Raw genomic sequence first — 22,457 nt, 5'->3', positions numbered from 1 at the left:
TGGTTTGTAGTTCATTGCCAAAAGCCATAGTTTGCACCATTAGTGAATCATTTATAAACCAGACTAATTTTAGATTGCTTTGTACTGTTTACTGTTAATACAGAATGGAACACAGCATCTAAATTTGTAGCATTATTCAAGATGCAACATCTAGCTAACTGTCTTTTAGCTTTATGTTTTATGTTTTATGAAGCAAAAAAAGTAAATTCTGGCATATATTTACCTATATGAGATTGGAAGGAGTCCATTGTTTGTTAGCAGTGTTAGTCTAACATCACTTGTTGTAAACTAAAGAATCACACGTATCATTATCATTTGTATTAGATTTAGCAATTAGGGTCTGAGACAGCCACCTCCCAATAGAAAGTATCCTATAAATGATGATTTTCTATATACTGTATTTAGCTCATCTCAAATAATAAATAATAAATACATAGATCATAATGTAATCCTTGTAAATATCTAAGGTCTGAATACTTTTTTATATAGTTTTTTCTATAGTGTTTTTGTTATTGTTAAAAACATAGCATACCACCTTCGCTTTCAGCCCGGGACAAGCACAGTATCTTTTCCAAACTGCTGCTAAGGGCTAACGCTCCATTGTTTATTCATCACAGCTACTGTACATATCTGCTACACTATTAACTGTCATAGAGTTGCCGTGTCGTTATGAATTCATTATCCCAAGTCATGGAGTTGATGTAGACTGCCACCCTGTCTGCAGCAAGACATGCCGAATCAAAGCAGAGGGCACGGTGCCTATGTCTTGCAAAAGCTGGTGTAAACGAAGCCCTGAAGGGGCAGGAGACGCCCTCCACCATTGCTGAGGTGATCCTGTCTGAGCTGGGGATCTGCCAAGCTCACGGCACTGCCAAACCAGCTATCTAACCAGAGGGAAGTAGAGGGGGTGGCTGGTTTCAGGATGAAATGAAACACCCTTCTGCTTCCTCCCTGCTTGTTTCTCTGTTTCTAACACTTCATCTCCCACTAATGCACCCATATATCCATATATACACATATATATATTCTGTCTCACACAAAGTCACAAACAGATAAGGACAGGCCTTTCTTGAACTTGTCCCTGTTCCCACACACAAGCTCTCTCACTTCACAGCCTCGGCTTGGTCTGAGGGAGTGCAATTTTTTCCTCCCAAGATGAGAAGAGAAGCAGCGTTGTTCACCCACCCAACAGCATCCCTGCACAACTCTCCTATACCTTCCAGAGCAGGCTGTCATCTGCGGGCCTCCGTACTTGCTTTACACGCCGACACCTGGCTCAGTGACGCCTCAACCCGGCCAGCGCTCTCACACACACGCTGCTGTCATCCTTCCCTGCCACAGCGCACAACAGCTAGCAGCAACGCGCAGCTATTTCTGAGTTAAGTGGATGGGGGCCCATTATTCCGGCAGCAGCAGGGACGTGCGGATCCAAAAAACCACACAGAAGCGGCAATAGCGGAACATGATGAAAAGCGTTCTCCCAGCAAGGTCGGCTGGGCTTTGACTATTTTGGTCTCTTCCACCCCCGCCAACTACAGCACTGTAGAAACTTTCAGACCATTTCTTGAGTGGTGACAGGGGAAGCTTCTAATAGTTACAGTACTATGTGGGGAAATCATTGTTTGTGTAAGCAGATGTGCCGTGTGGGACTGGGGAAGCTTGCATGTGATGGCCTCGTTATCCCTTTGCCACAGCTGAGAAGCGACGGGTTATTCTCTCCCACTTTGTCGGAGGATATCCTTGCCATTTGTTATGACTTATTGCAATTGACCTGACTTTTTTATGAGGGCATAGTAAATTCGTCATTAAGCATCACTGTTGACGTACAATAATGTAATGCTCCTGTAATAAAATAGTTTAATTCATTACAGTTTAAATTCTTGTAATCACAATACAGTTACTGACATAATAAGAATTTCATTATTTGCATTACTCATACACCTCTAAGAGAACAAGTTTAAAGCAGCATTATGTAATACATTTTTGTTAAAATTGAAAAAAGCCAGTTAAAATACGGTGTGCCTGCGCTACTGTGAGTCAGAGGTGTCGGGTTGAATCAAGCCATACGTATTTACATATTACACATACGTATAACTATACTTGACACGCACAGTCTAGATGTTTAGATCTCAAATTCAAAGTACTGATGAAGATATGATGACAGTGGTAGATAATTCACTTACATGCTCGGAAAACACGTCATGTGTCAATTTTTGACTGAGTTCTCTTTGCATACTCTTCCAATTAAATTCATCCACTCAGAGGAGGAGTCCGAAGCGCAACCCACATTGCAAAATGTTCTTCCTCATATTGCATGTGATTAACATTAGTGTAGCTGTAATTATGTGTGATGCATTTAAAACTTTTCCACTACACAGATCATCCATGTCTGTTCTCGGATATAACTTGCACGCATGTGCTGCCTTTTTCAGCTGACTGCTCAACTTTGATTATGAATATGAGCAGTGCAGCAAGAGCTTGGGAAACTCTGCAAGCAATCTGTCAAAGCATCTAATCATGCTAATATAGAACTAAATAATAAAATCCCTGTGCTGAAGAAAGGAGAGCCATAACCTCACCTAAAGAGGCCTGACTCAATTTCCATTCAGTATGAGCTTTTTTAAGTTTTACATTTCGTATAAATTCATAAAGATTTTATTTGTATGCAGCTGTTTTTGGACTGTTACTACTGACTTTTTTTTGGTTTTCAGACAACATTAACAATTCATAATTTTAATCAGCATAACGGCCTGTTGCCCTGCGATGGACTGGAAGCCTGTCCAGGGTGTTTCCTGCTTTCCGCCCAATGACCCCTGTGACCCAAGAGGATAAGTGGTTTAACAGATAAATGAACGAATGAATGAATGAATGAATGAATGAATGAATGAATGAATAACTGGCTGTGTCTTGTTCAAGAGCAGGGATAGTGACAGGCTTTTAAATGATGTTACTGCTATTGACTATTTCTTTCTAATTATAGTACTGAAAGGACTGTTGGGTTTTCCATTGTACTTTACAGCTGGTAGAGATGTATATGGGTTTTAGAAGGTAACACTGTTGTAAAGTAATGAATAGTGAGATTTAGTGTTGCAGTGCTTCTAGTTCTCAAAACTGTGAATTAACGGTCTCTGTCTTGACTCTGTCTTGGAGTAAGGTGGACTCGGAATCTATCAGTATCGAATATCAACAAAACCCTCAAACTGAATAAAGCAGTCCTTTTTCTACGTTTAAATAAAATCTGTTTGCTGCAAGTTAAAGATCTAATTTTTCTTTTCCAAGATGGCTAAACTGGGGATTCCTTATTTTTTGACGTTTATTGGTTCCTTGAGAGCAGATTGCATGTTATTATTAATATGTTTTCATTTAAAAATAAAGATGAATGTATGTTGTTTGGTTTATATTCAGTTGACTTTAGGTGGTGATTCTGAAGAAATTTTAGAGAAGAAGGGACAGAAATTAACCTCAACATCATTTGCTTCCAAAAGTTACATATAAAGTTGGACTGAGACTTTTATATACTACATATTATCTAATCTTATATTTTACTACAAACAACTACAAATTTCATTTGTTCCCCTTTCTTATTTTAATTTTTTGAAAAAATCTAAAATCTGGTCTCTGTCCTGTCTTGGCCACCCCTGGTCTGAGTCTTGACTCAAACTCGACTACTACAGAGTCTTGGTCTTAGATTCGCCTCTAGTGATCTTGACCACAACACTAGTGAGATTACTTAAGTAAAGCGATCCCATTACAGTTTGAGAAAAGTAATTAGTAATTTGTAATGGTTTACGTTTTAGAGTAACTGCCCCGACACTGTTATTCATGAATGATTTCATAAACCTTGGCTCTCACTATTCAAAAGCTTATGGTTGAAAGAAACAAAACTCTTGAAAATAAACTGGATGACAAACTGTTGGCAAGCAGGACAGATTTGTTTTTGTGTGTGGCGGCGTGTGCACACGTTCCTCTCCATACTTCAGGAACCGTTTGAACACTTCACAAATAAAGTTTCATCTTGCTCAAACCTCCATCTGGGGATTAAACCGGCTTTGTTAACATGATGTCAAGCAACTTCAAAACAAGTTGCTGCTCCTTTGAAGGTCTTTTTTTCCATCACTGGGAAAAACACAGTGATTGGCAGAGATCGCGAAACCCTGGAACGATTACTCCAGTGGAAAACAGCCGCCCTCTCCAGATCTGGCCCTCCCCTGACTCCATGCACCACAAACAAAACAGTGCACGCTATAATGCATATACATACATGGCACCTATTTACTCATGTGCAGTCACGCTTATTAAAGCGAGTCCACTTGGCCTTTGTACTGAGGCTGGTCTCCTAACTTGAACTGGGGGAGTGCAGTGCAGGCCTGAATATGGCTTAGAGGCTACTGGTTTGGAGGCCAGCTAATTAAAGTATGCGTACCCAGCGGGGGAGCCACAGACGCCGAGGCGCGGCCTGCTCTGTGATTGATTTGGACTGTCACGGTGCTCTGCCGGGTGTCTCCATACACACCCCCCAACCCGAATAAAGAATCCCACTGTCGCGCCGTAACCTTCCCCGGCATTGTTTGCCCTGACATCAAAGCACGACGGGGCACATTAGCATTTTTAATCAGCAGCTGGGCGCCACGCTGGCACAGGATGCCTCCTCGCTTTCATCAGCGCGGTCTGTCGCCCGGCCGTCCCTCCCCTTGCCCCCCTCTCCATACGCCCATTACCCTCTCGCCTGCAGGAAAGCCAAACAAAACGACTCCCTTTGAGTGCGCAAAGTGACCCGTCGCTGGAAATTAGTGAGACCCCCTTTCGGTGCACTCTGCCGCCACTTGGCACTAGCTCATCCATGGGATCTCTTTTCATCTCGCTGCCTGCATTTGCAGATGGGCAGATGGGGAGTAATGAGAGCCGGGCTCAGCTCATTTCCCCCTCACGCGCTCCCTCGAACCCCAAACAATTAAAGGATGCACTGCAGGAGAGGCAGCTAAAGCTAACAAACCCATAAAGGTAGGCAATCATCAGAGCAGGCTAATTGGAAGGAGACACCTAAATTGCAGTTTGGGAACATTAGGTACTTTGCGGGGAGCTCTGACTGTGACCCTTGACCTAGACGAGGGTGTTGTGTCCACATGAATACCTCCCCTTCCTTCACAGTTCAAGCATAAAAGCAACTGGCACAGCACAAAGGACAGACAACAATATCTACAATGAAATATGAAATAGAGTCACACTGAGCTAAAAACAAATGTGTCTACTGCACACAGAGCCAACACACCGTGCAGCAAAGCAGAAGCGTCAGACATCTTGTTTGTTTTCCTTGGTTGTGTGAATATGTTCAATGCCACACAGTTCCTCACATCACAGTTGCACTCTTTAAAAAAGAAAGAGTACTAGAGAGGCTATACGATTTTTAATGCAACCAAATAAATATGAAACATTGTTTTGACTTCAGAAAGGTTCTTTAGGGTTCGTTTGGGATATGATCCATGGTAACAAAGGAATATATATACAAAGGAATTCTGGAAATTACAATGGGGGACAGAGGTAAACGGAAATGAAACCAGGCTGTTGGTGTACCACAGAAAGAAGGTTTACACATGCCCACATTTTATATTGTCATCATTGTCGTATCTGTGAATAAGCCCTGCTGTGATGTAAAGATATGGAAACCCTTCTTGTTTTCCCATGTAGGTATATGTACATATATTAGAAACACCTGTACATCTGCTAAGTCATGCAACTATCTAAACAGCCAATCATGTGGCAGCAGCGCAATGCATAAAGTCTTGTGAATTTCTCTTAGGAAAGAAAACAAGATCTGTTAATATCTCTGTAGTTTCTCCTAGACAAAAATGAGATGAGATGGAAAGATAACAGAGGCTTTTGCTAAAGTCTCCTGCTGCTTAGATGTTTCTCCAGAACAAAAGACCCCAGGAGTCTCACAAGCCTGTCCTCTTGAGTTTTAGTAGAGATCTCAGAAAAATTACACGTTGTGCTCGAATGCTGTTTCCTGTAAAGATTTGTAGGAGAATCACCATCCTGAGCCATCAAACAGCAACATTTGAACAATTAAATTTTCCTCTAAGAAGAGCTTCAGTTCATGTTCACATCAAACACGAGAATAAAGAGAAAATGTGATCTGAGGGGCTTTGACCATGGCATGGCTGTTGGTGCTAGATGATGTGGTTTGTCTATTTCAGAAACTACTGATTTCCTGGATTTTCTCATGCAGCAGTCTTGAGAGTTTACACAGAATGGTGCGAAGAACAAAAAACTTCCAGTGAGCAGTAGTTCTGTCGGTGGAAACACTTTTTTGATAAGTCTGAGTTTTGAGCTACTGTAACTGAAATAATGATTCTTTAAAACAGGTGATCAGAAAAGCATCTCTGAATGCACAACCTGTCGAACCTTGAGGCAAGTGGGCTACAACAGTAGAAGACCTCATCAAGTTCCACTCCTGTCAGCCAAAAACAGGAATCTGAGGCTACAGTGAGCAAAGGCGCACTGAAACTAGATATAAATTGGAAAAGTGTCCCTGGTGGAACGGGAGATTTGCAGTATCAATGTGTAGTTGACAAATCTGCAGCAATTATGTGATGCAATCATGTAAACATGGACCAAAATTGCTAACAAATGTTTCCAGCTCTTTGTGGAATCTATGCCACTATATACCTAATAAAATGGCTGAAGAATGCCGTACATAACATGAAAGAGTTCCTCTTGGGGGAAAAGCTTAAGAACACTGCATGGCTGGTGCTGCTTTCTCTTTTATATGTGCACTTAAACATTTAGTACAGGCATGGAGCAACAGGGGATTCTCAGGAATGACTGGTTCTAATGTTTCTTAAAGAATTCCATTGATTTTTAATTTTTCTTCAGAATTAAATGGTTAACATGTAAACAAAGTCATTTAGAATGCTTTGATGCTAAATGCTCTGTTTTGGAGAAACTTACTGAGTCAGAGTATTTCACAGTGGCGGTGACAGGAACCAGATGTCTGAAGAGTTTAAAGTGGAATTGTAGAGCAAAACAGCCCTCATGTATGTATTAGAAGACACACATAGGTTTACTGGCCATTTCGGAAAAATTGCTGGAATTCTCCATCAAGTTTGGATTAAATAATAAACTGAAGTAGTTTTCAGGGTATTGGTATTGGTTTGGTCTCCAAACATCACCAAGTTGAAATCGGTCTTCCTTCTATATCCTTTTCCTCTTCTTCTTTAAAGTATGTTTTCTCTTAAACATACTTTTTCAAGTTAAAGGGGCATTCCACCAAATATCTGACTATTTCTTTTAGGTTTAACACTATTTTACCATTATCACTTCGATTACCATCGGAAGTGTAGGTACAAGAGACAATTTTTGGGGAGTAAATAAAAAGGCAACATTTGAGTTGATCCCTGGTTTCTGTCAGCACCACTGTAAAGACATCTAATAGTTAATAAGCTTCTTTACAATTAACCATTTTATCACAAAACACTCTAAATTTCTCTGTTGACTTCTCTGTTGATACATTTCAACAATGGAATTATGCAGAAATGTTGGAAGTTTTGGTCTTAACAAAAAAAAACACCCTATTTCTAATGCTTATGTGTGGTTGCTTGCCAAAAGGAGCACTGCCTGCAATCATCCTAGCTTACCGTGTGACCCTAGGATACAGAGGGTCAAAGAACACACAACTGACAAATGTATCTTGTGTTGACATGGATCTTTCACACACTATCACATGAAGGACAAGTCAGATGTAAATATGGGTCAGCCACCCCTTCCCACAGTCACTGCTCACACGCGAATGAGTTCTGCTTTGGAAAACACATGCCATCTGCTAAACAACGCATGTCACAGGCCCATTAAAACTTCATCACAGGGAAGCACCCTTTAAAGACAGCTGTAGGTTATCCCCAGATGAGCCTTAGAGAGACAAACAACCGCAGCAGAGGTGAAGGAGTGGGATACGACTGAAATGAATTCAATTTGTCCTGTAGTTGTGGGCTTTTTTATTATATGTCATTTCCATGCGCGGTAGGCCATCGTCTTTGTGACTTTTCATAAATACATGAAGGCAGCAGATTAGGCAGATCTCTGGAACGCCTTTGAAAGAGGAAATGCTAATTTATAAAAAAAAAAAAAAAAGCTATGAGAATGGCATTGAATGGAAGGCGGTGAATAGCCAGCCAGGCTTCATTATCCCGCTGAGGCACTTTATCTCTCTCAACACAGCCAGCATCTCAACCGCAGCCGACAAACCTCCACAAACAAACACGCTCCTCAAACGGCAGCGATCCAGGGGTGCTATATCAGATCAGGTCTGGGTAAGCTTATCAACCTCCAGTAAATAAAACAAAGAGGTGCATATTCGCATCTACACGCCGTTTCCTTTTATCAAGGCCCCCTTTTTTCCTCCCTCTTTCTTGTTTACCTTCAAATGTGAAGCCTTTGAAGTGTGCCTTCAAAGACGAGGTGCAGTAGTTGGATGGGCTCCCTGGTACACCCACTCTTGAATTGCTGCCATTTTTAGATGGGGCTGGCCACGGTTTTGGGCGCGGTTCCTAGGAGCTTCGGTGCAAAATGATGAGTCAACAATGAGTAAGTGTTGAGTTGGAGGCAGAAAATCATAATCAGGTATCTGGTTTAATTGCAATCTTGCATTGATCCTTGTAATGTTTCTTCTACATGTAGATTGGCTTGTAAAAGTGCAGCAGGCTACACATTGTGAACCTCTGAACTTGCCAGGTCCTTGAGAGCAGACGTGAACATCCTTTGCCCTTGTGACCAAAGAACCCAGCCACTCTTCCTGTATCCATTGCTGTTCTTCTCATCATTCACAGCGTCACTCCTTCCTGTGCCATCTCGTGATCGCTAGGCCTGACACAGACAGGCTGTCCTGCTGACTGGGGCACAGTGGTTTAAAAAAAAATGCGGTGGCTCAGTGTGGACAGAGAAAAAGAAAGAGAACAAACGGAGGCAGGCCAAGCCGGGCTGTCACTAGCATCCTGCCTGCCTGACTTTAAAGCACAGGAAGGAGACTGCTCTCTCTTTATGGCCTGCAAGCTCCCCCAGATAAGAGCAGGAGGCCCAGGAGGAGCAGAAAGAAACACAGCTGGACAGTTAGGGCTCGGGGGAGGAGAAGATGGAGGAGAGGAGGAGGAGGAGGAGGCTGGTGGTCATTTCACTGAGCAGGTTCCGAAGTTCCGATAAAGCCAGAGAAGAAAAAACACCCGCACACTTCTGTCACCCCCCCCTCCCCTCTATGACAACAGAGAAAAATAATGAAAGAATGAGCTTGCAGCCACATTGCTATTGATGTTAGGATACACACGCAGCGGGCTGGGAGAAAGGACTCAGATCAAAAGGATTTGGGGGCTCATTCCAATGAGATGACAGAAACCACAGAGTGGGAGCCTGAAGATCATCTAAAGACAACACAGTCATTAGAGAATGACCTGGAAGCTAACACCAAATGAGAGTGCCTCCAAACACTTCCTATTTGCATAAGTATGTCTTTCTTCTCAAAATAGAGATCATATTATTATGTTTCAATAAATATAAGAACTGGGGGGCTGCAAATGTGTAAAATATTGATAATAGATAGGGGTTGAATATCACAGCTCAAACAGTTTTTTGATGTAAACAGATCTAATAGGGGTAAATATAGAAAATAATAAATCTAAGCACAGTAGCCTAAAGCAATACATGAGGAAGTTTGGTACTTGAAGTTTTTTAAAATGAAATGGTTAATAAGTAAACAAAGTCATTCAGAGTGGTTTAATGTGGAATACTGTGTTCAAGAGAACTTTCTGATTCAGAATGGTTCACAGTAATGGTGACAGGAACAAGACATACATCATAGAAAGCTATTACAAACCCAATTCCAAAAAATGTGGGATGGAAGGTAAAATGCAAATAATATCAGAAAGCAGGATTTAAACAAAATTGGTGCAAAACAAGATTTTATTTCTTTTAAAACTTGTTTTTTTGTAAACAAGTTTTTGTAAGCACCTCACATCTACATTTATTGTCCAGTTTATCAGCTGCACTTATCATATAGGAGCACTTTGTTGTTATACAATTACAGACTGCAGTCCATCTGTTTCTCTGCATACTTTGTCAGCCCCCTTTGGTCAGGTCCCCCACAGGACCACTGCAGAGCAGGTATTATTTGGGTGGTGGATCATTCTCAGCATTGCAGTGACACTGACGTTGGTGGTGGTGTGTTAGTGTGCATTGTGCTGGTGTGAGTGGATCAGACACAGCAGTGCTGCTGGAGTTTTAAACACTGTGTCCACTCATTGTCCACTCTATTAGATACTCCTACCTTGTTGATCCACCTTGTAGATATAAAGTCAGAGACGATAGCTCATCTGCTGCTGCACAGTTTGTGCTAATCATCCTCCAGTTCTTCATCAGTGGACACAGGGCGCTGCCTGCAAGACACTGTTGGCTGGATATTTTTGGTTGGTGGACTATTCTCGGTGCAGCAGTGACACTGAGGTGTTTAAAAACTCTAGCAGCACTGCTGTGTCTGATCCACTTATACTAGCGCAGCACAGAGTAACACACCACCACATCAGTGTTACTGCAGTGCTGAGAATGATCCACCACCCAAATGATACCTGCTCGGTGGTGCAAGGCTTTTAAGTATTTCACCCGCTACAGTGCATAATATCATCAAAAGATTCAGTCTGAAAAAATCTCTGTGCATAAAAGGCAAGGCCGAGAACCATAACAGAATACCCAGGACCTTTGACCCCTCAAACGGCACCGCATTAAAAATGGCCATGCTTCTGTGATGGATATCACTGCATGGCCTCAGGAATACTTTAAAAAATCATAGCCATTAAACTAAGTTTGGAGTAACATGTAGCTGCTGTCGGGACAAAACCTTGTATCTCTGGTTTTGCTGTTTTTCAGTTTTAACATAAATTGAAAATATTGTTCTCTACATTGTGTCTTAATTTCATGACGAATGAACAAAAGGAAATGTCACAAAGTTACTTGGAAAAAAGTCTGGCTCCACTGACTTACATTAACAGGCTGTGGCCGTGGCTGTGTAATCAGAGAATATGGGTGCTAGACTGGCCTGCCAGCAGTCCAGAACTGTCTAAAAACATGTTTTCACATTATTAAGCTTAAAATATGACCTCCTACATAAGGCCTCCTACAGTTCCACAGCTGAAGTCTTGTATAACAGTTTAGCAAAAAAATCTGTTATGAAAACTAGATCAGTTTATTTCTCTACAATGAACCATTTCACATCAAACCACTCTGAATGCTTACATCTCAACCACTGAATTATGCTTACATTTTGAAAAACCTTTCAATAAAATGACTCTATTAATAGGAGTAATGAAAGTATGTGGCAAGTCAAAAAACTGCTTAAATAATGATTCCCTTATAGAATGTAGTGAAACATCCAGTATCTATCAACATAGGAACTGCAGTTTGTTAGCTAGGCATTTCATTTATCTATCACTGTTCTGGTGATTATAATTGCAACAATACTATGTGTTAGCGACAAGCTAACAATGGTGTACAACTTTCACGCACCAGGTTTAAAACCACTTACGACAGCTGTGGTTAAATACAGACATGTGAAGCTTGTGCAACATTCAAGGATGTATTGCTTATTGTGTATATTGCTATTGCTCCAATTCATGTGAGACACAAATCAACCACTTACATCCCCACATAATCTGCAGCTCTACATCATACACTAAGTAAAATAAAATGGATAAAACATTATTTATATTATAATATTTTATTTAATTATAATATTGTTTTTATTTCAAAATGCACAAGCATTACTTCAATACCCACTTAACTCTACCACGTATGATGTATTGTATGATGTATGATGTATTGTCACACATATGGATCAACTCTTTTGTATCTGACTCATCTCACCTCAGTCTTAGCTGAATAGTATTTCCATAAGAAAAGTGTAAAATCTCATCATTTTCATATACAGTTCTGGTCTATATCACAGAACTCTTTCAGCAGACTGTCAGGACAGAAGTACAACTCATGCTTTTCTCATTCATTACCAGAACGTCTTACCAATAATTACCTCTTTTTTCCTAAGGGGGGTTGAAGAGAAACAATTTAGAAATCAGCGATCCTTCATTAATACAATATTGAGATCTGCTTTATTTCTTTGAGACAATCTTTAGAAATACATTTTTTTTCTTCTAGGTATTTAAAACCATTTATCTTGGCAAGAAGTGGTTTTTGCCAGTAAAAACACCATAGATCTTTAGAATAAATGCACACAACTAAATGCAGTAAAAAATATTTTTTTCCAAAATATTTTATTACTATCTTGTGAGTTAGTTTGACAAGCAAAGATTGATTCCAGATGTTCCCTTAACTCTACCAGCTGTCGCATAGATTTGTTTACTTCCATTGCTAACACGCCTGATTTAATGAAGAATTGATTAGCTAAAACAGGTATGGGAAGTTAAGTACAAGTAATATAATATTGGGCTGCCTCGAGGAGAGATCTGGAAATGGTTAAAGGTCCGAATACACATATGTAAAAAAAAAACCATTGTATTAATGTTGTTCATATGTATTGTAATATTAATGTTTTTTCTGAGCAAATGAAGGCCCGTTTGACTGGATAAATAGCTTTTTTTAATTTTACAGACAATCAGTAATCTGTACTGGAACACATTTTAATGTAACCTACCGAACCCTGGTTATAACATTCCTCTGAATCTAAGAGAAAGAATTATCCTTTGGCAATTTAATAATAAGCTAAGTTAATAAGTGCACAGTGGCTGTTTCAGGAGGAACCCAAGAGCGAATGAAGGAAGTTTGCTTTTTCTTAAAGACTAAATGACTTTAATACCTGGACCGATACAGCCAGGATTGGTTGAAAGGAAAATCTCTGGCAGTTGCTGTGGCATCGGTTCAAAGGAGCACAGGGGGTCACCCTTTCAAGCATAACAAGAGAGAAGAGAAGAGCAGAGATAGAGTCAGAGAACACCTCAGATCTCTCTCTCTCTCTCTCTCTTTCTCGCACACACACACACACACATACACACGTAGACCTTTGTCCCCAGCTCTCCAGCTGGTCAGGGTCACGCAGGCGCAGCGATCTTCATATCTTGCGATTAGCCTGTGTGCCTCAAAAGGAAGGCTTTGAAGTGACACCAAAGTCGGCCCCTTGTATCTCTCATCTAGGAGCTTTCTTTTAACACCAGAGGACCGACATTTCAGGCTTCTTTCTCTTTGTGTGCATGCTGCTTTGAATTCTTTTTTAAACACTAATTTTAACATCTTCAAGGCAGAGGCAAAGCCTCATAGTTAAGATTCCTCCCTTTGACATCTTCCTTTGGAGCCAAACAACAAGCGTTCAAAGGTAGCTGAAGTCTTCAAAAAGTGAGGGAGGGTTGTCGGCAGTTTGATATTCTAGGTCATCGGCCCTTGGCACACTCCATTGTTCTCACAGCTTTCTGAGGCTTCTATACACTGATAATCAAGCTCATTATGTCCAATTATAAATGGGTGGTGACTTTACTAAACACAGATAAAATCTCTTTTTGATCTCAGAGACCCTTTCTTAAAGAAAAGATTTGCTACTTTGTCTAAATTTTATAAACACTGCATCAAGATTTGTTTGGCGTATGAACACATCCTAGAGTGGTGTGTTTGGAGCTTATCATGGTTTTTGTAGCTGAATGCCTAACTTTGAGCTCAATTTTAGGACAGAGTAATTTATACGGCAGTGATATTTGACGTTCTAAATCATTTCTGCCAATGCTTAATTTCTGTTTTTCACTTCGGTTGCATCAGTTGAATCATTCTACCAAATTATGATTTTGTACATATGTAGCTTATTACTATCTCAATTCATGTCTAACACAACCCTTAGAATAGAGGTCTGAATATTGTACATATATGCTTTGTAGTAAGAGAGTTCAAAAGTAGTTCAGTATAGCATACATAACAACAGAAAGTTTACTCATCTGAAATAGATAATAAAACAGTCCTATGCAAAAGTCAGAGACCACCCTTCATTTATGTGTCTACCCTTTTCCTTGATTACAGCTTCCATTCTTTTCAAAAGATTTGCTTTGAGTTTTTCAAAGAAATCTGCAGAGATATTTCTCCACATTTCCAAAGTTCTGTCTGAGATGGTTGCATTTTCTGCTTCTCATTATCCAAATAATCCCAAACGCATTCAGTGATATTGAGGTCTGGACTTTCAAGTAGTCAGTCCATTGTTCTGAACACAAGCAGCTTGTTTGATTTGCACGTTTTCTTCATTTTTGACTATTTCTTTGGTAACACTTTCTATGAATGTCATGTTTGTAAGCATCTATAAACACATTCATAATATGTTATAATGCATTCATAAGGCATCATAAACATGGCTATAAATATTTATAAAAATGCATTACACATTATAGCCATGCTTATTATGCATTATGAATTGTTAACATTATGCATTTTAAGTACTGTTCATAACAAATTATAAGAGCTCATAAGTTGTATTTGTCCACTCTGACCAAGCTGAAGCATTTATTGAAACACTAAAACATACATAATAAAGCACATTACAGGCTTCAAATGTCAGATTTTAAACTAGTGCTGCCATCAGTGTTTTACCCAACGTGGGAAAGTCAGTGTACAACACTGTTAGCTTGGCACTAACTTAATACTGCATATACAATAGAATGCTAGCAGAAATTATCATTACTGTACTGTAGTGTAGTGTAGTGTTACAGAGTGAAGGGTTCTAGCGCTTGATGTTAGAACCAGTGAGGGAACAAATTACAACAACAGCGCTCTACTATCTCGCCTCTCCCTCTACAGGCCTTCACTCCACAGTAACTTCACGCTCAGTGTGATGTCAGAGGGGGTTCAGGGGAGGGGCTGATGGGTACTTGGTTTGCTGTGATGTAATGTAACATTTAAAGTGAGAGGGCTGGGTAAGAAAAGAACATTGTAGCAATAATTCTAGGCTGGACAGCGAATTTGGGGCATCTAAATATTCAGGACTGAAGCCCTGAAGATACAGCTTTAACAGCACCAGCGGTGAGAAATAAAATATTGGAAATAAACCTTGTATTTGTCTTTACACTCTCCAAGCTGGGACTGACTTCTTTGGAACTATAACATGTTAGCAACACTACTTATAACGCATTATATTAACAATTCATAATGTATAATAAACATGGCTATAAACTGTAATTCATTTTTATAAATATTTATAACATGTTTATAATGCCTTATGAATGCATTATAACACGTTATAAATGTGTTTATAGATGCTTACAAACATGACATTCATAGAAAGTGTTACCATTTCTTTTTCTCAGTAATCAGCTACAGCAACACATCCTTTCAGACCCATTGCATTGAGTTGTCTTCTCACAGTGGAAGTATAGACAGAAACATTTTTTCAGATCTGAAGCAAGAGTGGAGCTTGATTTCTGTCTGTCTCTCAAAGTTGAAAGCTTTAAGTACTGTTTTTCTGATGGTGGTCTACTAGGTATTGCATAGCCTATATTACTTTTGAATTCCATCTTTTGAAACTCCTGTTGTTTCACTTTTTTCATTTGTCTTGTCCCTTCCTTGCAAGTGGATTTACTTGTTACCACATGAAGTCATTTTTTAGGTTAAACTGACAAGCCATTTTTTACAGTGCAGTACAGATCAGCATGCATCTATGCTGGTTTATGCTGGTTTAGCAGGTCACCCAGGGTGGTCATGCTGGTTGACCAGTATACCAGCATCCAAAGCAGAACAAATGCCTGTTTTGCTGATGACCAGCTATGCTGGTCTATGCTGGTATTACTAGCAGGGTTATATTTAATGGACATTTTAATTGGAAATTAAATAAATAAGAGGGGTGTCTCTGACTTTTGCACAGTACTGTATATAAAGTATATAATAATATAATCTGTTTTGGGGTGGCATGTGGCTAAGCAGTGAAAAATGTGCTTCAATAAATGGAGGATTGTGGGTTCCATTGCTGAGATGTAAAGCTAAGGTTGATTTAGTCCTGGAGAGCTGCTGGTTCAGGTTTCTCTTTTCCCTCAAACTGCTGACAAGCCCTTGAGCAAGACCTTAACCTCAAACGAGCTCCAGGGACACCACAGCCAGGCCTCTGAACTCAAAGCATCTCACCTCCAAATGTGTATTCCATTTGGTGGTGAGAAGGCTGTATGTGTGTTAAAATAACTCAAGCCAGCAAAAAGATCGATTTCCATAAGGTAAGTGGGTGATTACCATAATCCTAGATCTATACAGTCACATGAACATGGTCTCTTGAAACCCTCCTCAACAAAACCAGTGTACAATTTCAGTCCATTCCCCTATGCTTTATTTACTAGTACGTTAAAACAGACAGAGAAGAATTCCTGAACAACTGGTCAATCTTTCAATATTCCATTATGCAATACACCTCATTCATATCTAATGCAGTCGCTTTACATTGAAGTGCCTCTTTAAAGAGGAAAGAGTGAAAGTTACTCACATCTCAGGCTTTTTGAAGCAGCTTTCACATCATGAACGAAAACATGTCTCTATCCACTTCTAACCCACAACATCAAAGAAAAGAAAGGCATGGCATGACTTCAGATGTAGAAGGAGCACCCAAAACAGAGTCCTGAGGGTATGAAGCCCAGGACTGAACTTGATTTGATATGACCTGATTCAGAGCTGCAACTCTCAACCCCTCGCCAAGTGGCATAGAGGTGAATCTCTAATACACTTATCCGGAATTTGAGACCTGAATACTTATTTAAAGTGGAGTTTTCAACACACTTTCAACTCTGACAGTAGTGAGTGCACACACATATGAAAGGAAATAATGATAGTTGTATTTTTTGTGAATTTTGTCACTAAAAATGTACAACTCTTTGTTACAATATTCCTTCTTTGAATTGCCTTTTAAACGTCTATGCTACAATGGCTTTTCTCATTGCATCACACAATCTTTCATGGCCAGCAATGTCAATAGGGATGGCTGGAGCAGAGTTAACATTAAAGTCAAAAACATGAAGATCATTAGGCAGTTCAAAGAGGAACCTCAGTCAAAAGCCCAAAAAATGTCCTGTGCCACTGAGAAAGGAAAAAAACGCCTGCCTTCCCACCAGCTTTTGTCATTCAACCCCTCCTGCCTGCAAAAGGCGAGGGCTAATTTTCCTGTTTTTGCTGGGAAGATTTCACAGTTCATGAGATCAAACGCTGGCATAAGCTCTTGGTTTGTTTACACCAGCCTACACCCTAGCAAGAGCCAAGCAGAGCGTCTCATTTTCCACATTTGGCTTTTTTTTGGGGGGGGGCCTCTCCCTCCCTCCCCCCTTACTACCGTCCTTTACCACCCAGAACCCCGACATTCTATCACTTTCTTTCAATCTACCCTCATCATATAATCTGTTGGCACTCAGCTTTCAACCTTTTACATGCTTTGGATGTGATCTCCACTTTCTCGCGTACCTAGGTGTTCTGACTTTAAAGAGCAGATTGTGGTGCAGTGCCTCATGCGAGCCGAGTGTGGCTTTTCTGATCTCTGTCCGTGCTGGTTTGTCTCAGCAGCAGGTCTGGTTGCTAGGACAAGGGTGCTGCTCGGACTTTTCTGTTTTCTCCTCTCTGCATCAGCCCAGATGAGGTGCATGACTTCATTCCCAAGGAATGCTTGAGGGAAAAGGGGGCAGCTCCTATATAATCACCCAAGCACAGATACACACACCCTGACTTGTAGTAAAGTTTAATCCAGTGGTCCTGGAGTAGCCCTTGCCCTGCACATTTTGGTGTTTTCCCTGATCAACACACCTGATCAATAGCAGGACCAGAATGGAAAATGCTCGTTTAGTTGACTGGCATATATACGCCACTGGCCTGGCACAGGAACATGGCAGCTCTAGATGTGCACTCATTGTTGCACAGGCATTGTATTTGGTATCATATCAGTTATGGCAAGTGGAATGGGTTACCAGAGAGAGGCTTATAAAGCTCCAAATCACTGATTGCTTCCACATGCCAGGAAAACATTTTTTTTCTCTGACTTTTTCTATAGTCTTCTGCTGTTCTATACCATTGTTGATGGTCATGCGAGTACGTATTTTGTTGTTTCTCTCACACAGGCGTCTCTGCAACCATACTGTTTAATCACCAGGAGGATGTTTAGATTTCCGTTGCACGTTGAAGGGAACAAAACGTAGCCACTCCATCTTTACCCTCCAAACAAGAACCATATGTTTGTCTCTCACTCGCCCTCCTTCCCTCCTTCCCCTTCAGAGCCCCTCCACCCCTCCTCGGCCCACACTACCCCCAACCGGCTTTCCATGGGAAACGTGGAGGCCTAGAGATCCAGAAACACATGTGGTTAGCCATAAAAACTGCACATGGACTGTACGCTCTCCCTGCGCTCAGCCCCCGACCCATCTACTCTGCACATAGAAGACGAAGAGGCAGTAGAAAGTAAAGTAGAAGAAGAAGTGAACAAGAACATAAAGGAGAAGAAAGGAAGACATGGGAGAAAACCTTTACAACAATGCACAACTTATTTAAAAGAAATGTTGATGGGAAATAATCCCACAAGTTTAGTTGAAGGGGAAAACAAAGACAGTGAGTGGCCACACAGTGGGGGACAATGTGACTCCAGGCCATTGCTCCAACTGGCCTCCAAAACAATGGGGATCCTGTTGTGAGACAGGGCATCTGTTTAGCTACACGAAGACCTAAGACAAACATCTCCTCAGAGTACAATGAGCTTGGGCCTGCTTCGAAAATGCTTGCATTCTGCTACAACCCCACCACATACAATAAAAAATCCCTAGAGAGACAGAATTTCAGAACCCGCTCCTCCATGTCCTGGTGCATCCTTGTCTGCATTGCGACACTTTTTCTTTATTATGTTTCAGCTCTCTGGATGTCAACCAGTGGTCCCTCTACTGTCGTGATCACAAGAAAGTTTTGAACAAAGTAAATATGTATTTGCTTGTGCCTGTTTTTGTTTACCGTGCCAAGTAGCAATGGTTTACAGCTGAGGGGCTGCCACAATGTTGTTTAAGTCAAATTTAATTTAAATTTTTTCAGATCCTTTTTATAAAAGACACCTACCGTTGGGCATTGCCTAATAGCTCATACTGAAACATTCTTCTGTGCCCCCTCCATAGTCCTTTTAAGTTACCTCATTTCCCCTTACAGTGTGGTCCAAGAAGAATGCAATGCTTTGCCAAACACAGCAGTGAGATTAACATATAACTGCTTTGCCCAGTACAACAGACCTTGATGGCACAGTGTTGGCTTTACCTAGAGAAGTATTCGGTTCCCGCAAAACCTGCCATAACTTTAGGCCCAAGTTTTAGTCAGTGTGAGAAGGATAAGAAAGGAGGGGTCACGTGAGAGGTTGCTCACTCTCACCATGGTGGCGGTGTTTGGCCACGGCCCAGACCAGGCCTGGCTGACCACACTCCTTGCTGCAGTCTGGGGAATCCAGGGTGCGGTGGAGTGCTATGCACAACCCGACTCAAATTGCGGGGTTAACGGAGGAAGCAGAGGGGCCCTGACTGGAGCCTTGCAAGGGCAGAATGAGAGAACAGAGAGAGAGAGAGCAAGAGAGAGGGAGAGCAAGCATGGCACTCTTCAAAGCTATACTGGCGTCATATCCCATCAACCCCACATTCCATCACCATGGATTTACTTCCTGTTTATCCCGTTGTTTAGCTATGCCTTTGATCAGCCATGTGACAAGTATCACAAACAGGTGCTTAGAGTTAAAGTAAACAAGTGCTGCAACTAGCAGACAAAGATTGCGTCGCACTTCCTCCAATTACCAGCTAGCATTCAAGCATTTGAATAGACATATCTGTGTGTCTGCTGTCATTCCATATACCAAATTCTTCTCTGCCGGGCGAGGCATGAGATTAATTCCGTTTATGTGGTATGAAGCGAACCTCAACAAACGGTTTGGAATTTAATTGGAGTTATGAGTTTGGTTGTTATGGATTACGAGGCTGTGTTTAAAAGGCGCGGGATCACACGCCTTTAATCTGCTGTTTACAGCTGGGAAGCTCAGAGACTTCGGCTCTTTATTAACCTCCACAGGGTCAAAGCACACTGTGCTCTGCTCATCTTTAATTACATGTAAAATACAACCACTTAACTCCTTATGCTGTATTGAGTTTCTCTAAAAGAAGAGAGAAAAAAAATTCCCATAGTGCAGTTACACAAAACAATTATTTTTAATGAGTGCCTTATTTAATAGGCTAGTGTAGATTAACTTGCAATATCGTTGCATTTGTATTATGTTGAAGATACACAATTTACAGACTGAGTAAGTTAGATGTTTATATTGCTGTAAGAAATCAGAAGAGATACTCTGAAAGCCTGTTTTACGCCCACCTCCATACACCCACCTAATGCAGCTTTTTCACAAAGTAGGGTCTAGGTCAAATACCAGAACTGTTTTTGCATAACACCTAGATCAAGGGCTGTGTACACAAATGAGCTTTTCACAGAGAACGTCAGTGATCCCTATCACAGCAGCAAAAACATTTTGAAATCATAGATTCTATTTTCAGGGATATACAGACCGATAAGTCTTCTTTACTGTGCAAACTCTCTCAGTTTAACTGTCCTGGTTTATACACAGAACTTTAACTTGGGTACACTGTGACTCGACAAGGCCATAGAGTGCACTCCCTTACCTTTCAAGCCTGGAAAAGGATATATGCAGTGACCTTTCCTGATGAAAGTGCTGCAAAGTGGTATTTTAACAATACTGCTATGACCTTTCAATATAAAAGACAGCATAAGATGTGGTCTCAGGCTATGCACCGGCTCCAGAGGTGAAGTTCAATGAAACAGGCGCAATTTATACAGTGCAAGCAAGGTTTCAAACCAGAATCTAACATTTTAATTTTGTCCCAGGATAGAGATCGAGAAAAAAGGCTTAGACAGAGACAGTACAGAAACAGATAGAGACCAATATAGTGACCCATATATATAGCCCAGCATATGAGAAAACACAGAATCCAGCGGGGCTGTGTCGAGGCAGTAGGGAGAGGATAAGAGGAAAGGGACAGTGGCGGTTTTTGGAGGAGTTTCAGAGGTAATCCGACATGAAAGGCTCGTTTGAGGCGTTCACACGCAACCTTATCCAGCGCGCTTCAAACAAAGCACGGCATCCGACTTAATGAAGGGCCTAGACTCGTGCACGGTGGCAAGCAAAGACATGACACAATCTCCTGCAGTCTCCCCTGCCTGCATTCACCTAGAGGGCATGGTAACAATACCTGTTTAATACACACACACTCTAACACACATATACACATGCCTCTATTGATTTAAATCTGTTCCAAGCCTGCATGCTCTGATTTCAAAGCAAGGAAAACGGCATATAAGCAACACCACCAAGTCTACAAAAACTATCATTCCACAGTGGATGGCAGACAAAGACACACACGGCCAGGCTGGGACATGGCCTAACCCAACCCAGCCCTGAGGCAGCACTCTCAAAGAGCAAGCGCTTCTTTAGCTGTAATCATAACCTGGCCTTAGCATCACCACCACCATCGCCACACCCCGAGCTTTCCCTTTTCTTCCCTTTTTAGAACATTTGTGCCTTTTCCGGATTTCTGCCGTCTCTCTTTCTCTCCATCTTTCTCGTTCTTCCTCTTTCTTTGCCTTCAGAACCATTAGTGCCTATTCAAAATAAACATCAAGGGAGTGCTTTGATGTGCTACTGGCAATAGCCCATCTCCTCAGTCTCTGTCCCGCTCCTTCCCTCCCTCTTTTTTTCCTTCTTCCTTCCCTATTTATCCCTCGCTTCCTTATTTTTTCTTTCACCACCACCACCCCTCCTAAACCTTGTCATTTCTGTTTGCCCCGGTTTCCGGTCCTAGCTCGGACAATTTTTTTCCCTTTACCTGGCACACAAATCTATCAACAGGAACCAGTTGTGTGGTGAGCTGGTTTGGAGCCGCACTCTCTTTGGAGCAACAAAAGCTAGTGGCACAATAGTCCCCAGCACTGCCGTGTAAAGCGGGGGGGAATCAGAGATGGAAGCCAGCTTTAGGCCTCTCTCACACACGCAAACATACACACACACACACACACACAAAATCAGACACTGTTTACACCGGCCAAAGCTTTGCTTAATGCCAATTACCATCCCGCACAAAGCAGGGAAAATGAAACAGTTTGAGCTCTTCAGAGTGCCATTGAGCTCCTCCATGCCAGACACAGTTACCAAACTGTTTCCTGTCTGATCCTTGTTGAGTCTCGGTTCCCAACCCCTGTTATGTGCTGGAGGCCCACATAACTATGCAGTTTGAAGTTTTTTCTTGTTTTTTTCTTCGGCTCTAACACACCTGATTCAGCTCATGAAAGACTTGGTAATTAGCTCATGAGATGAGCTAGCTGTTAACACTTGTAAGTTGGCCTTGATAGGCAAGGTTACGACTCATTATATCACTGGGTTTTTTAGCAACCACTGTGACAGA

The sequence above is a fragment of the Colossoma macropomum genome, unplaced genomic scaffold (assembly GCF_904425465.1).
Source record: "Colossoma macropomum unplaced genomic scaffold, Colossoma_macropomum, whole genome shotgun sequence".
NCBI classification, from domain to species: Eukaryota; Metazoa; Chordata; class Actinopteri; order Characiformes; family Serrasalmidae; genus Colossoma; species Colossoma macropomum.
The sequence above is the reverse complement of the archived record's forward strand: the minus strand, read 5'-3'. Positions refer to the sequence as shown.